Below are 14,903 nucleotides of genomic sequence, written 5' to 3'. Positions count from 1 at the left end.
AAATGTGATGTTTTTACTTCTGGATCAGCATAATTATCCTTGAGGAGTTTTACTGCCAGATCATAGCCGTCATTAGTTAATCTCAGATGGGATACTACTGATACTACTATTATCAGGCCTCACCTGATAATTGGCCTTGCAAATAAGAGAATTTACTACTCTTTGGTAAAGATTGTTTTGAGTCAACAAGGTCAACGAATTTGTTCCAAAATTCGTCCCAATCTTCCTCATCTTTTCCTGAGAAAGTGGGTAAATTAATTGGAGGGAGTCGAGCTTCTGCTTGACTCGTATTAGATGCAACTGTTGTTGTTGTTGCTGTTGCCTTGTTCTGGGCAATTAATTTGACATAAGGCTGTAACGTGGCCTGAGTGTGATCTTCATAATTCGCAAGATCAACCATAATGTCGTCTATTTCTGTTTCTGGTAAATTGGTGTTGGCAAGTTCAGCCACATATGTTGCTATTTGACATTTGATTTGCTCAAATTTACCTGCAGCTGCTTGATAATAGCTTTCCAGGTCAGCATAATCAACTGTTGATTGTTGTGACAAATCTTCACATTTCTTGATCTGTCTTGTTAAGTGGCCTTTAAGACCTGCAAGGGTTCTTTTCATTCTCCCTGCATTATCCATACTGGCTAGTTGGTGAAGCCTTGTGGGGGTTGTACTTGGGCCGCTCATAATACTGAACAAGTACTGATTGTAGCCTAGGGTAAAATTCTGCACTCACTAGGCGTTAATCCTACCTCTACTAGAGGTTAGCACTTAAAATTAATACACATTATATATACACAATCATACACACTAATGATTTGAGTGAAAAACCAGTGTCACTGGAAGTACCTTTAGGTTAGCTCTTCTATATCACCCTAGGATGGAATAGACATTAATTAATCACTCAAAGGTGTAATGATCATAAGTAAATTATTATATATACACAACTCAACTCGAGTTGATAAAAATTACACCCAAAATGGGGTCTGGACCATTCATTAATGGCGTTAGGTTGTTCAACATAGTACAACTGACTATGGTAATAATGGGACTAGGATGAGCAATAATATTTCAACTAGTCAATGGTAAATATCCTACCCTGTTGTGGGTTGGCAATTAGTAAATATTATACTGTGATCACTAGTGCAATATATATTAAATGATTCTCTATTTTGGAGAAATAACGTACACAATTATTGATAATAGCCTCTTAATTAGCCTCTATAAAACTTCTAATATTATCAAGAAGTATTAAATATTATTAGTGACCTCGCGAAATAAACTCCACAAAATTCGTGGATAATCTCTCGCAAAATTTAACACCACGAAATCCATGAACAATCTCGCGACACAGCCACTAATTTGGCTGGCTTCAATATTAGCGCTGTCATTTCACAGAATAACACGCCACCAAATATCTGTGGGTGTGCATGAAACCGCTGACTAAGGTTGATCTGAACTGAGCGGGGCTCGTGAACTCTTTCGAGGCCACGCCGCCGTCTTGACTGGCTTTGTTTAAATAACACTGCACTAGTTATTTAATGAATCCATTGGTTAACTGGTTCATCCGGTACTAAGATGACCAAATGTGGGTTCAAATGACCAAATAATCCGGTTCTGAAGGTCCAATTAATGTGGGAACCGACCTGTGAGATTTATATTTATTTAATTTATATGAATTTATATTTACGTTAATTTATATACTTCGATAGCAATTTGTATAATGATAAGTGGACTGTATTTCTGCAATAATCTCATAATCTCACAAATCGATCCTCTACACATTAGGGGGGTTTATTAAATTAATATATATGCAGCCAATCAAACTACAGTAATAGACTACATACATTGAAGAGGTTCCTTATCTTATGGTACAGCAGGCCTTAGTCCACCAGGTATAACTAGGATGTAGACACCGCATTTTCCCTCTTTGAGGTAGCTTCCAACACCCTGGTAACTGATGCACAAAGCATACTTCCTCGTCTTGACCTGTCAAAAGGGCGCTAGCTAAGAAGCCAGAATCCTATATATATGACAACTATATCAGAGAAAGCACTGTACATGGAACAATGAAGACCTGGGCATAATTACCTTTAGTATGAGGCTATCTTGTGCTCTAACTGGCTCACCCTATATCCACTGACATTAATGGCCATAAATGAAAGATAAATGGGTTTCGGAAGAACACTTAACTTGTTTTGTTGACAGCGTGTTGATAATGGTACACCTTTGGTTTCCATAACACTTCGTCCAAGTAAAATTAACAGGAGCCGAATTTGCTCCCGTGAGCCTCTCTGGTCTAAGTATAAACAATGGCTGCCCCTCCTTCCTCACCCTGACGCCTGGCTTACATTGTCCAGATGACAGAAAGTGATAGAAGGGTCACATTTACTGTACTTTAATATTGATAATTAAGTTAATTTATATGAGATGTTTTTATGATGGTAAAGTCCAAAGACTAATGTATTTAAGAATAATTCCCAGCAGAATAGCTGGTGAATTTATAATAGTATGTGGTGATGATATCCCGTTTTCTTTAGACGGTAATTCCACTACAAGTTACGTTTTCTATGGGTAACTTGTTTATACAATACAGCTATTATTATCTGTCTGTATGATATTATTAAATGATGTCGGATTTTCCGACAAGGTGTAGTCTTCAAAATTACGGTGGTTGGGAGGGGGGGAGGGATTAGCAGCTTATCTGGGTTCCCAGAGAGCTCACAGTTGCTGTCCCTGTTACCTGTCTACCACGATTGTATTATTGAATGGAATGCAATAGTGTCTTTGATATAATATATAACCCTTGCACACTATTGGAGACTTATGAGAGACACTTACCACCCAGCCCCCACAAGCACTCTAGGTGAGTACACGGCATGTCGTCGGTAATCCTGTGAGGTCTTCAGGTCTCCACGTGGGTCCCGGCTGATGCGATTGATGCTGCCTCAAGAAGTCGATCTTCACTAGCTATCTTCTCTAAAGTCACTAAGATAATTCACCACGAGATGTGATCAATGTGTTGCATTACGATGCCGCTATTCAATTTACACTGTCCTTATTCTCACTACACAGTACACCCGCTCCCTTGACCCTATTGCTCCCTCGGTTAACGCGGACTGCTGACCCTACACGTCTGCTCACGATCAAAGCTGACCCAAAACTTTCAACTGTGTGTGTGTGTGTGTGTGTGTGTACTCACCTAATTGTACTCACCTAATTGTGCTTGTGGGGGTTGAGCTCTGGCTCTTTGGTCCCTCCTCTCAACCGTCAACCAACTGGTGTACAGATTCCTGAGCCTACTGGGCTCTATCATATCTTCATTTGAAACTGTGTATGGAGTCAGCCTCCACCACATCACTTCCTAATGCATTCCATTTACTAACTACTCTGACACTGAAAAAGTTCTTTCTAACGTCTCTGTGGCTCATTTGGGTACTCAGCTTCCACCTGTGTCCCCTTGTTCGCATCCCACCAGTGTTGAATAGTTCATCCTTGTTTACCCGGTCGATTCCCCTGAGGATTTTGTAGGTTGTGATCATGTCCCCTCTTACTCTTCTGTCTTCCAGTGTCGTAAGGTGCATTTCCCGCAGCCTTTCCTCATAACTCATGCCTCTTAGTTCTGGGACTAGTCTAGTAGCATACCTTTGGACTTTTTCCAGCTTCGTCTTGTGCTTGACAAGGTACGGGCTCCATGCTGGGGCCGCATACTCCAGGATTGGTCTTACATATGTGGTGTACAAGATTCTGAATGATTCCTTACACAGGTTCCTGAACGCCGTTCTGATGTTAGCCAGCCTCGCATATGCCGCAGACGTTATTCTCTTTATGTGGGCTTCGGGAGACAGGTTTGGTGTGAAATCAACTCTTAGATCTTTCTCTCTGTCTGTTTCATTAAGTACTTCATCTCCTATTCTGTATCCTGTGCCTGGCCTCCTGTTTCCACTGCCTAGTTTCATTACTTTGCATTTACTCGGGTTGAACTTCAACAGCCATTTGTTGGACCATTCACTCAGTCTATCCAGGTCATCTTGTAGCCTCCTATTATCATCCTCTGTTTCAATCCTCCTCATAATTTTTGCATCGTCGGCAAACATTGAGAGGAACGAATCTATACCCTCTGGGAGATCATTTACATATACCAGAAACAGTATAGGTCCAAGGACTGACCCCTGCGGGACTCCACTTGTGACGTCTCGCCAATCTGAGACCTCACCCCTCACACAGACTCGTTGTCTCCTGTTGCTTAGGTACTCCTCTGTCCACCGGAGTACCTTCCCTCTCACTCCAGCCTGCATCTCCAACTTTCGCACTAGCCTCTTGTGTGGCACTGTATCAAAGGCTTTCTGACAATCCAAAAATATGCAGTCTGCCCACCCTTCTCTTTCTTGCCTTATTTTTGTTGCCTGGTCGTAGAATTCAAGTAACCCTGTGAGGCAGGACCTGCAATCCCTGAACCCATGTTGATGCTGTGTTACAAAGTTCCTTCGCTCCAGATGCTCCATTAGTTTTTTTCGCACAATCTTCTCCATCAGCTTGCATGGTATGCAGGTTAGGGACACTGGCCTGTAGTTCAGTGCCTCCTGTCTATCTCCTTTCTTGTATATCGGGACTACGTTAGCTGCTTTCCAAATATCTGGCAGTTCCCCTGTGGCCAGTGATTTGTTATGCACTATGGAGAGTGGTAGGCACAGTTCTCTTGCTCCTTCCTTTAGAACCCAAGGGGAGATTCCATCTGGGCCTATAGCCTTCGTCACGTCCAACTCTAGTAAACACTTCCTTACTTCCCCACTGGTAATCTCGAACTCTTCCAGTGGTTCCTGGTTAGCTATTCCCTCACTTACCTCTGGAATTTCTCCTTGCTCTAGGGTGAAGACCTCCTGGAATTTCTTATTCAATTCCTCACACACTTCCTTGTCATTTGTAGTGAATCCTTCCGCCCCTATCCTTAATCTCATAACCTGTTCCTTTACTGTTGTTTTTCTCCTAATGTGGCTATGCATTAATTTAGGCTGAGTCTTTGCCTTGCTTGCGATGTCATTTTCGTATTGTCTTTCTGCCTCTCTTCTCATCCTGACATATTCATTCCTGGCATTCTGGTATCTTCCTCTGCTCTCCAGTGTCCTGTTATTCCTATAGTTTCTCCATGCCCTTTTACTTTGCTGCTTAGCTAGCCCAGATCTCTGATTAGACCATGGGTTTCTCATTTTCATTTCTCTGTTTTCCTTTTGGACTGGGACAAACTTGTTTGCTGCGTCCTTGCACTTCTGTGTGATGTAATCCATCATATCTTGGGCCGTCTTTTCCCTGAGCTCTGTTTCCCATGCTATATCTGTTAGGAATTTTCTTATCCCCTCATAGTTTCCCTTTCGGTATGCTAACCTTTTGGTTTCGGTATCCCTCCTCGAGTTCAATAACCTTTCTTCAATCAAGTACTCAAACACCAGTACACTGTGGTCGCTCATTCCTACTGGGTCCTCAAAACCTATTTCTCTTATGTCGGAGTCGTTCAGAGTGAAGACTAGGTCGAGTCTCGCTGGTTCGTCATTGCCTCTCATCCTTGTGGGTTCTCTGACATGCTTGGTTAAAAAGTTGCTTGTCACCACCTCCAATAGTTTGGCTCTCCACGTATCCTCGCCTCCATGCGGTTCCTTGTTCTCCCAGTCAATCTTTCCGTGATTGAAGTCGCTCATGATGAGCAGGTGGGATCTATTTCTACAGGCAGCAGAGGCTGCCCTCTCAATTATAGTGTTAACTGCCTTGTTGTTGTTTTCATACTCTTGACTGGGTCTCCTGTCATTTGGTGGAGGGTTGTATATTACTGCTACTACTATTCTTGGTCCTCCCATTGTTATGGTGCCTGCTATGTAGTCTCTGAACTCCTCACAGCCCGGGATGGCCATCTCCTTAAAACTCCATTCCCTTCTCATGAGTAGGGCCACTCCGCCTCCTCCCCTACCTTCCCTCTCTTTCCTTATAACTGTGTACTCCTGGGGAAACACGGCATTCGTTATGATTCCAGAGAGTTTTGTTTCAGTGAGTCCGATTACATCTGGGTTAACTTCTTGTGCTCTTTCCCTTAGTTCACTTGTCTTGCTTGTGATCCCATCTATGTTCAAGTACATCACCCTGAAACTGACTCTCTTCTGCTTCTTTTCTGGGGGGGACCTTTGGGATCTGGGGTGAGTGGGAGCTGTGTGTGTGTGTGTGGAAGCTCAGTGATCTAGATGAGGGTGTGTGTGTTTGGAAGCTTAGTGATCTAGATGAGGGTGTGTGTGTGTGTGGAAGCTTAGTGATCTAGATGAGGATGTGTGTGTGTGTGCTCACCTAGTTGTACTCATCTAGTTGTGTTTGCGGGGGTTGAGCTCTGGCTCTTTGGTCCCGCCTCTCAACCGTCAATCAACAGGTGTACAGATTCCTGAGCCTATCGGGCTCTGTCATATCTACACTTGAAACTGTGTATGGAGTCAGCCTCCACCACATCACCCCCTAATGCATTCCATTTGTCAACCACTCTGACATTAAAAAAGTTCCTTCTAATATCTCTGTGGCTCATTTGGGCACTCAGTTTCCACCTGTGTCCCCTTGTGCGTGTTCCCCTTGTGTTAAATAGACTGTCTTTATCTACCCTATCAATCCCCTTCAGAATCTTGAATGTGGTGATCATGTCCCCCCTAACTCTTCTGTCTTCCAGCGAAGTGAGGTTTAATTCCCGTAGTCTCTCCTCGTAGCTCATACCTCTCAGCTCGGGTACTAGTCTGGTGGCAAACCTTTGAACCTTTTCCAGTTTAGTCTTATCCTTGACTAGATATGGACTCCATGCTGGGGCTGCATACTCCAGGATTGGCCTGACATATGTGGTATACAAAGTTCTGAATGATTCTTTACACAGGTTTCTGAATGCCGTTCGTATGTTGGCCAGCCTGGCATATGCCGCTGATGTTATCCGCTTGATATGTGCTGCAGGAGACAGGTCTGGCGTGATATCAACCCCCAAGTCTTTTTCCTTCTCTGACTCCTGAAGAATTTCCTCTCCCAGATGATACCTTGTATCTGGCCTCCTGCTCCCTACACCTATCTTTATTACATTACATTTGGTTGGGTTAAACTCTAACAACCATTTGTTCGACCATTCCTTCAGCTTGTCTAGGTCTTCTTGAAGCCTCAAACAGTCCTCTTCTGTTTTAATCCTTCTCATAATTTTAGCATCGTCCGCAAACATTGAGAGAAATGAATCGATACCCTCCGGGAGATCATTTACATATATCAGAAACAAGATAGGACCGAGTACAGAGCCCTGTGGGACTCCACTGGTGACTTCACGCCAATCGGAGGTCTCACCCCCCACCGTAACTCTCTGCTTCCTATTGCTTAGATACTCCCTTATCCACTGGAGCACCTTACCAGCTACACCTGCCTGTCTCTCCAGCTTATGTACCAGCCTCTTATGCGGTACTAAGTCAAAGGCTTTCCGACAATCGAAGAAAATGCAGTCCGCCCAGCCCTCTCTTTCTTGCTTAATCTGTGTCACCTGATCGTAGAATTCTATCAAGCCTGTAAGGCAAGATTTACCCTCCCTGAATCCATGTTGGCGATTTGTCACGAAGTCCCTTCTCTCCAGATGTGTTACCAGGTTTTTTCTCACGATCTTCTCCATCACCTTGCATGGTATACAAGTCAAGGACACTGTGTGTGTGTGTGTATGTGGAAGCTTAGTTATCTAGATGAGAGAGTGTGTGTGTGTACTCACCTAGTTGTACTCATTTATTTGTGCTTGCGGGGGTTGAGCTCTGGCTCTTTGGTCCTGCATCTCAACCGTCAATTAACAGGTGTACAGGTTCCTGAGCCTACTGGGCTCTATCATATCTACACTTAAAAATGTGTATGGAGTCAGCCTCCACCACATCACTTACTAATGCATTCCATTTGTCAACCACTCTGACACTAACAAAGTTCTTTCTAATATCTCTGTGGCTCATTTGGGCACTCAGTTTCCACCTGTGTCCCCTAGTGCGTGTGCCCCTTGTGTTAAATAACCTGTCTTTATCTACCCTGTCGTTTCCCTTGAGAATCTTGATTGTGGTGATCATGTTCCTCCTAACTCTTCTCTCTTCCAACGTAGTGAGGTTAAATTCCCGTAGTCTCTCCTCGTAGCTCATACCTCTCAGCTCGGGTACTAGTCTGGTGGCAAACCTTTCAACCTTTTCCAGTTTAGTCTTATGCTTGACTAGATATGGACTCCATGCTGGAGCTGCATACTCCAGGATTGGTCTGACATATGTGGTATATAATGTTCTGAAAGATTACTTACACAAGTTTCTAAAGGCCGTTCTTATGTTAGCCAACCCGGCATATGATGCTGATGTTATCCTCTTGATATGAGCTTCAGGGGACAGGTCTGGCGTGATATCAACCCCCAGGTCTTTCTCTCTCTCTGACTCTTGAAGTATCTCATCTCCCAAAACATACCTTGTATCTGGTCTCCTGCTTCCTACCCGTATCTTCATTACTTTACATTTGATTGGGTTAAACTCTAACAGCCATTTGTTCGACCATTCCTGCAGCTTGTCCAGGTCTTCTTGAAGCCTCAAGCTGTCCTCCTCTGTCTTAATCCTTCTCATAATTCTGGCGTCATCAGGAAACATTGAGAGGAATGAGTCTATACCCTCTGGGAGATCATTTACGTATATCAGAAACAGGATAGGTCCAAGCACAGAGCCTTGTGAGACTCCACTGGTGACTTCACGCCATTCTGAGGTCTCAACCCTCACTGTAACTCTGCTTCCTATTGCTTAGGTACTCCCTTATCCACTGGAGCGCCCTACCAGTTACTCCTGCCTGTTTCTTCAGCTTATGCATCACCCTTTTATGGGGTACTGTGTCAAAGGCTTTCCGACAGTCCAAAAAAATGCAGTCCGTCCATCCTTATCTTTCTTTCTTAATCGTTGTCACCTGATCGTAAAATTCTATCAAGCCTGTAAGGCAAGATTTACCCTCCCTGAACCCATGTTGATGGGTTGTCACGAACTCTCTTCTCTCCAGATGTGTTACTAGGATTTTTTTCACAATCTTTTCCATCACCTTGCATGGTATGCAAGTTAAGGACACTAGCCTGTAGTTCAGTGCCTCTTGTCTGTCACCCTTTTTGTATATTGGTACTACATTAGCAGTCTTCCATATTTCTGGTAGATCTCCCGTTTCCAGTGACCTACTATACACTATGAAGAGTGGCAAGCAAAGTGCTCCTGCACACTCTCTCAATACCCATGGTGAGATTCCGTCTGGCCCAACAACTTTTCTCACATCCAGCTCCAATAGGTGCTTCTTGACCTCATGTCTTGTAATTTCGAACCTTTCCAAGGTCACCTGGTTTGCTGCCACCTCTCCTAGCGCCGTGACTTCTCCCTGTTCTATTGTAAAGACCTCCTAGAACCTTTTGTTGAGTTCTTCACACACCTCTTTGTCATTCTTTGTGTACCTGTCCTCGCCCACCCTAAGTTTCATCACCTGTTCCTTCACTGTTGTCTTCCTCCTGATGTGACTGTGTAGTAGCTTTGGTTCGGTCTTGGCTTTATTAGCTATATCATTTTCATACCTTTTCTCAGCTGCTCTTCTCACACTAACATACTCCTTCCTGGTTCTCTGGTATCTCTCTCTACTTTCTGGTGTTCTGTTATTACGGAAGTTCCTCCATGCCCTTTTGTTCAGCTCTTTGGCTTTCATACATTCCCTATTAAACCACAGATTCTTCCTTTGCTTCTCTGTTTTTTCCTGTCGGGCTGGGACAAACCTGCTTACAGCCTCCTGACATTTTTGGGTAACATAGTCCATCATGTCTTGTACGGACTTGGTTCCGAGTTCTGTGTCCCAATGTATATCCCATAGTAATTTATTCATCTCCTCATAGTTTCCCTTTCGGTAAGCCAGCCCTTTGTTTCCCAGTTCTTTTTTGTTGGTGATAATTCCTAGCTCAACCAGGTACTCAAAGCTCAATACACTATGATCACTCATTCCGATGGGGGCTTCCAACTTAAATTCCTTATATCCGACTCATTTAGGATAAATATCAGATCAAGCAAGGCTGGTTCATCCCCTCCTCTCATTCTTGTCGGTTCTATGACGTGTTGACTTAGAAAGTTTCTTGATGCCACATCCAGCAGCTTAGCTCTCCATGTGTCTGGGCCTCCATATGGGTCTCTGTTCCTCCAATCTATCATTCTATGGTTGAAGTCTCTCATGATTAGTAGTCTGGATCCGTTCCTGCTAGCCACAGAAGCTGCTGCTGTGTGTGTGTGTGTGTGTATACTCACCTAGTTGTACTCACCTAGTTGTGTTTGCAGGGGTTGAGGTCTGGCTCTTTGGTCCTGCCTCTCAACCGTCAATCAACAGGTGTACAGATTCCTGAGCCTATTGGCCTCTATCATTCTTATTAGAACAGTTCTTTCTAATATCTCTGTGGCTCATTTGGGCACTATGTTTCCACCCTGTGTCCCCTTGTACGTGTGCCCCTAGTATTAAATAGCCTGTCTTTATCTACCCTATCAATTCCCTTCAGAATCTTGAATGTGGTGATCATGTCCCCCCTAACTCTTCTGTCTTCCAGCGAAGTGAGATTTAATTCCCGTAGTCTCTCCTCGTAGCTCATACCTTTCAGCTCGGGTACTAGTCTGGTGGCAAATCTTTGAACCTTTTCCAGTTTAGTCTTATCCTTGACTAGATATGGACTCCATGCTGGGGCTGCATACTCCAGGATTGGCCTGACATATGTGGTATACAAAGTTCTGAATGATTCTTTACACAAGTTTCTGAATGCTGTTCGTATGTTGGCCAGCCTGGCATATGCCGCTGATGTTATCCTCTTGATATGTGCTGCAGGAGACAGGTCTGGCGTGATATCAACCGTGATATCAACCCCCAAGTCTTTTTCTTTCTCTGACTCCTGAAGAATTTCCTTTCCCAGATGATACCTTGTATCTGACCTCCATCTCCCTACACCTATCTTCATTACATTACATTTGGTTGGGTTAAATTCTAACAACCAATTGTTCGACCATTCCTTCAGCTTGTCTAGGTCTTCTTGAAGCCTCAAACAGTCCTCTTCTGTTTTAATCCTTCTCATAATTTTAGCATCGTCCGCAAACATTGAGAGAAATGAATCGATACCCTCTGGGAGATCATTTACATATATCAGAAACAAGATAAGACCGAGTACAGTGCCCTGTGGGACTCCACTGGTGACTTCACGCCTATCGGAGGTCTCACCCCCTCACCGTATCTCTCTGCTTCCTTTTGCTTAGGTACTCCCTTATCCACTGAAGCACCTTACCAACTACACCTGCCTGTCTCTCCAGCTTATGTACCAGCCTCTTATGCGGTACTGTGTCGAAGGCTTTCCGACAATCCAAGAAAATGCAGTCCGCCCAGCCTTCTCTTTCTTGCTTAATCTTTGTCACCTGATCGTAGAATTCTATCAAGCCTGTAAGGGAAGATTTACCCTCCCTGAACCCATGTTGGCGATTTGTCACGAAGTCCCTTCTCTCCAGATGTGTTACCAGTTTTTTTCTCACTATCTTCTCCATCACTTTGCATGTTATACAAGTCAAGGACACTGGCCTGTAAGTCAGTGCCTCTTGCCTGTTGCCCTTTTTGTATATTGGGACCACATTCCCCGTCTTCCATATTTCTGGTAGGTCTCCCGTCTCCAGTGACTTACTATACACTAAGGAGAGTGGCAAGCAAAGTGCCTCTGCACACTCTTTCAGTATCCATGATGAGATCCCGTCTGGACCAATAGCCTTTCTAACATCCAGATCTAGCAGATGTCTCTTGACCTCCTCTCTCGTAATTTTGAACTCTTCCAAGGCCGCCTGATTTACCTCCCTTTCTTTTAGCACAGTGACCTCACCTTGTTCTATTGTGAAGACCTCCTGGAACCTCTTGTTGAGTTCTTCACACACCTCTCTGTCATTCTCTGTATACCTGTCCTCGCCTGTTAAAAGTTTCAATACCTGTTCTTTCACTGTTGTTTTCCTTCTGATGTGACTGTGGAGTAGCTTTGGTTCGGTCTTGGCTTTGTTTGCTATATCATTTTCAAAACTCTTCTCTGCTTCTCTTCTCACCCTGACGTACTCATTCCTGGTTCTCTGGTATCTCTCTCTGCTTTCTGGTGTTCTGTTATTCCGGAAGTTCCTCCACGCCTTTTTGTTCAGTTTCTTTGCTTCCATACATGCCTTATTATACCATGGATTCTTCTGTTGCTTCTCGGATTTTTCCCTTTGGGCCGGGATGAACCTGTTTTCTGCCTCCTGACACTTTTGGGTAACATAGTCCATCATACCCTGTATAGACTTATCTCTGAGGTCTGTGTCCCAAGGTATTTCACTTAGGAAACTTCTCATTTGTTCATAATTCCCCTTTCGGTATGCCAGCCTTTTGATTCCTAGTTCTTTTTGGGGTGAGATAATTCCTAGCTCTACCAGGTACTCAAAGTTCAATATACTGTGGTCACTCATTCCCAAGGGCGCTTCCATCTTAACTTCCCTTATATCCCACTCATTTAGGGTAAATATCAAATCAAGCATTGCTGGTTCATCTTCTCCTCTCATTCTTGTTGGTTCTTTGATGTGCTGGCTTAGAAAGTTTCTTGTTGCCACGTCCAGCATCTTAGCTCTCCATGTTTCTGGTCCTCCATGCAGGTCTCTGTTCTCCCAATTTATTTTCCCATGGTTGAAGTCTCCCATAATTTGTAGTCCAGATCCATTCCTGCTAGCAACAGAAGCTGCTCTTTTTATTATGTTAATGGTGGCCATGTTGTTTCTATCATATTCCTGTCTAGGTCTTCTGTCAGTTGGTGGTGGAGTATATATGACTACGACTATGTGTGTGTGTGTGTGGAAGCTTAATGATCTATATGAGGGTGTGTGTTTGTGTTTGTGTGGAAGCTTCGTGATCTAGATGAGAGTGTGAGTGTGCCGAATCTTAGTGATCTGTCTAGAGCCAATATCGATACCGGCCCAATAGCCCTGGTTCCAGAGAGTGTTAGGTGTACCCCACAGTGCCACTGCCACAGTACTGCCAAGGCAAAGTGTCACATTAAATCCATAAGAATGTTAAATAGTTCACTATTTACTCTATTTACTCTACCCACCATGAGAGTAAGGACAAGACAAGAACATATCGATGCCAACACAGAAGACAATGTCCAACATAACAGGCCAATTACACTGGATTAATCTTTGTGTTTAGATAGGAGATGCCTCGTATGGGCCAATAAGCCTTCTGCAGCCCCTATGTTTATCCCTTACGTATCCCCCCGTGTTTTCACCTTCATTGTATTATCACCTGACCTAATGCGGGTATAAAATCAACTAGTATTGTAAGATCTGTTCACTTGAGAATGAACCATGGAGGTTCGAAACGTCGTGCAAATTATACAAATAAGTGTAATACACTCTATAGTAAATCACTTCTTTTCTTCACCTTAAAAGTACGAAAATGAGTTTTGGAGAACTTCTATTTCAATTAAGCCCTGATGCTAAGAAAATAGTTAGAGGGATAGAAGCCCTAAACCAGAAAATAATAAATACAGAATATGCGGTCATATTCAATGAAACATATATATATATATATATATATATATATATATATATATATATATATATATATATATATATATATATATATATATATTATTAAATATGACCGAAAAAGTAAGATTAATAATTCTAACACGAATTTTCTCAATCTTTCGTACATTTCGTTTCACTGTTGGAGGTAAATCAAAAATCAATTCTCCAAAATTCAGTTTTATTTCTAGTCTGACGCGACACGAGCGCGTGTCGTAAAACTTATTACATTTTCAAAGACTTTAGTTCACAAATACACAACTGAATAGAACTTACGCTTCTCCGATTTTATATCTACATTTGAGTGAGGTGGAAGGGGTGATGTGGCATTAACACAAGACAGAACAAGATGTGGTATTAATAGGGTATTAATTTCATCAACACAAGACAGAACAAGAGTATTAATAGGGTATTAATTTCATCAACACAAGACAGAACACGAAACAATGGATATTGAATAGAAGTGTTTGTAGAAAGCCTATTGGTCCATATTTCTTGATGCTTCTATATTGGAGCGGAGTCTTGAGGTGGGTAGAATATAGTTGTGCAATAATTGGCTGTTAATTGCTGGTGTTGACTTCTTGATGTGTAGTGCCTCGCAAACGTCAAGCCGCCTGCTATCGCTGTATCGATCGATGATTTCTGTGTTGTTTACTAGGATTTCTCTGGCGATGGTTTGGTTGTGGGAAGAGATTATATGTTCCTTAATGGAGCCCTGTTGCTTATGCATCGTTAAACGCCTAGAAACAGATGTTGTTGTCTTGCCTATATACTGGGTTTTTTGGAGCTTACAGTCCCCAAGAGGGCATTTGAAGGCATAGACGACGTTAGTCTCTTTTAAAGCGTTCTGTTTTGTGTCTGGAGAGTTTCTCATGAGTAGGCTGGCCGTTTTTCTGGTTTTATAGTAAATCATCAGTTGTATCCTCTGATTTTTGTCTGTAGGGATAACGTTTCTATTAACAATATCTTTCAGGACCCTTTCCTCCGTTTTATGAGCTGTGGAAAAGAAGTTCTTGTAAAATAGTCTAATAGGGGGTATAGGTGTTGTGTTAGTTGTCTCTTCAGAGGTTGCATGGCTTTTCACTTTCCTTCTTATGATGTCTTCGACGAAACCATTGGAGAAGCCGTTATTGACTAGGACCTGCCTTACCCTACAGAGTTCTTCGTCGACTTGCTTCCATTCTGAGCTGTGGCTGAGAGCACGGTCGACATATGCGTTAACAACACTCCTCTTGTACCTGTCTGGGCAGTCGCTGTTGGCATTTAGGCACATTCCTATGTTTGTT

This window comes from Procambarus clarkii, chromosome 56, assembly GCF_040958095.1.
Source record: "Procambarus clarkii isolate CNS0578487 chromosome 56, FALCON_Pclarkii_2.0, whole genome shotgun sequence".
NCBI lineage: Eukaryota > Metazoa > Arthropoda > Malacostraca > Decapoda > Cambaridae > Procambarus > Procambarus clarkii.
The sequence above is the reverse complement of the archived record's forward strand: the minus strand, read 5'-3'. Positions refer to the sequence as shown.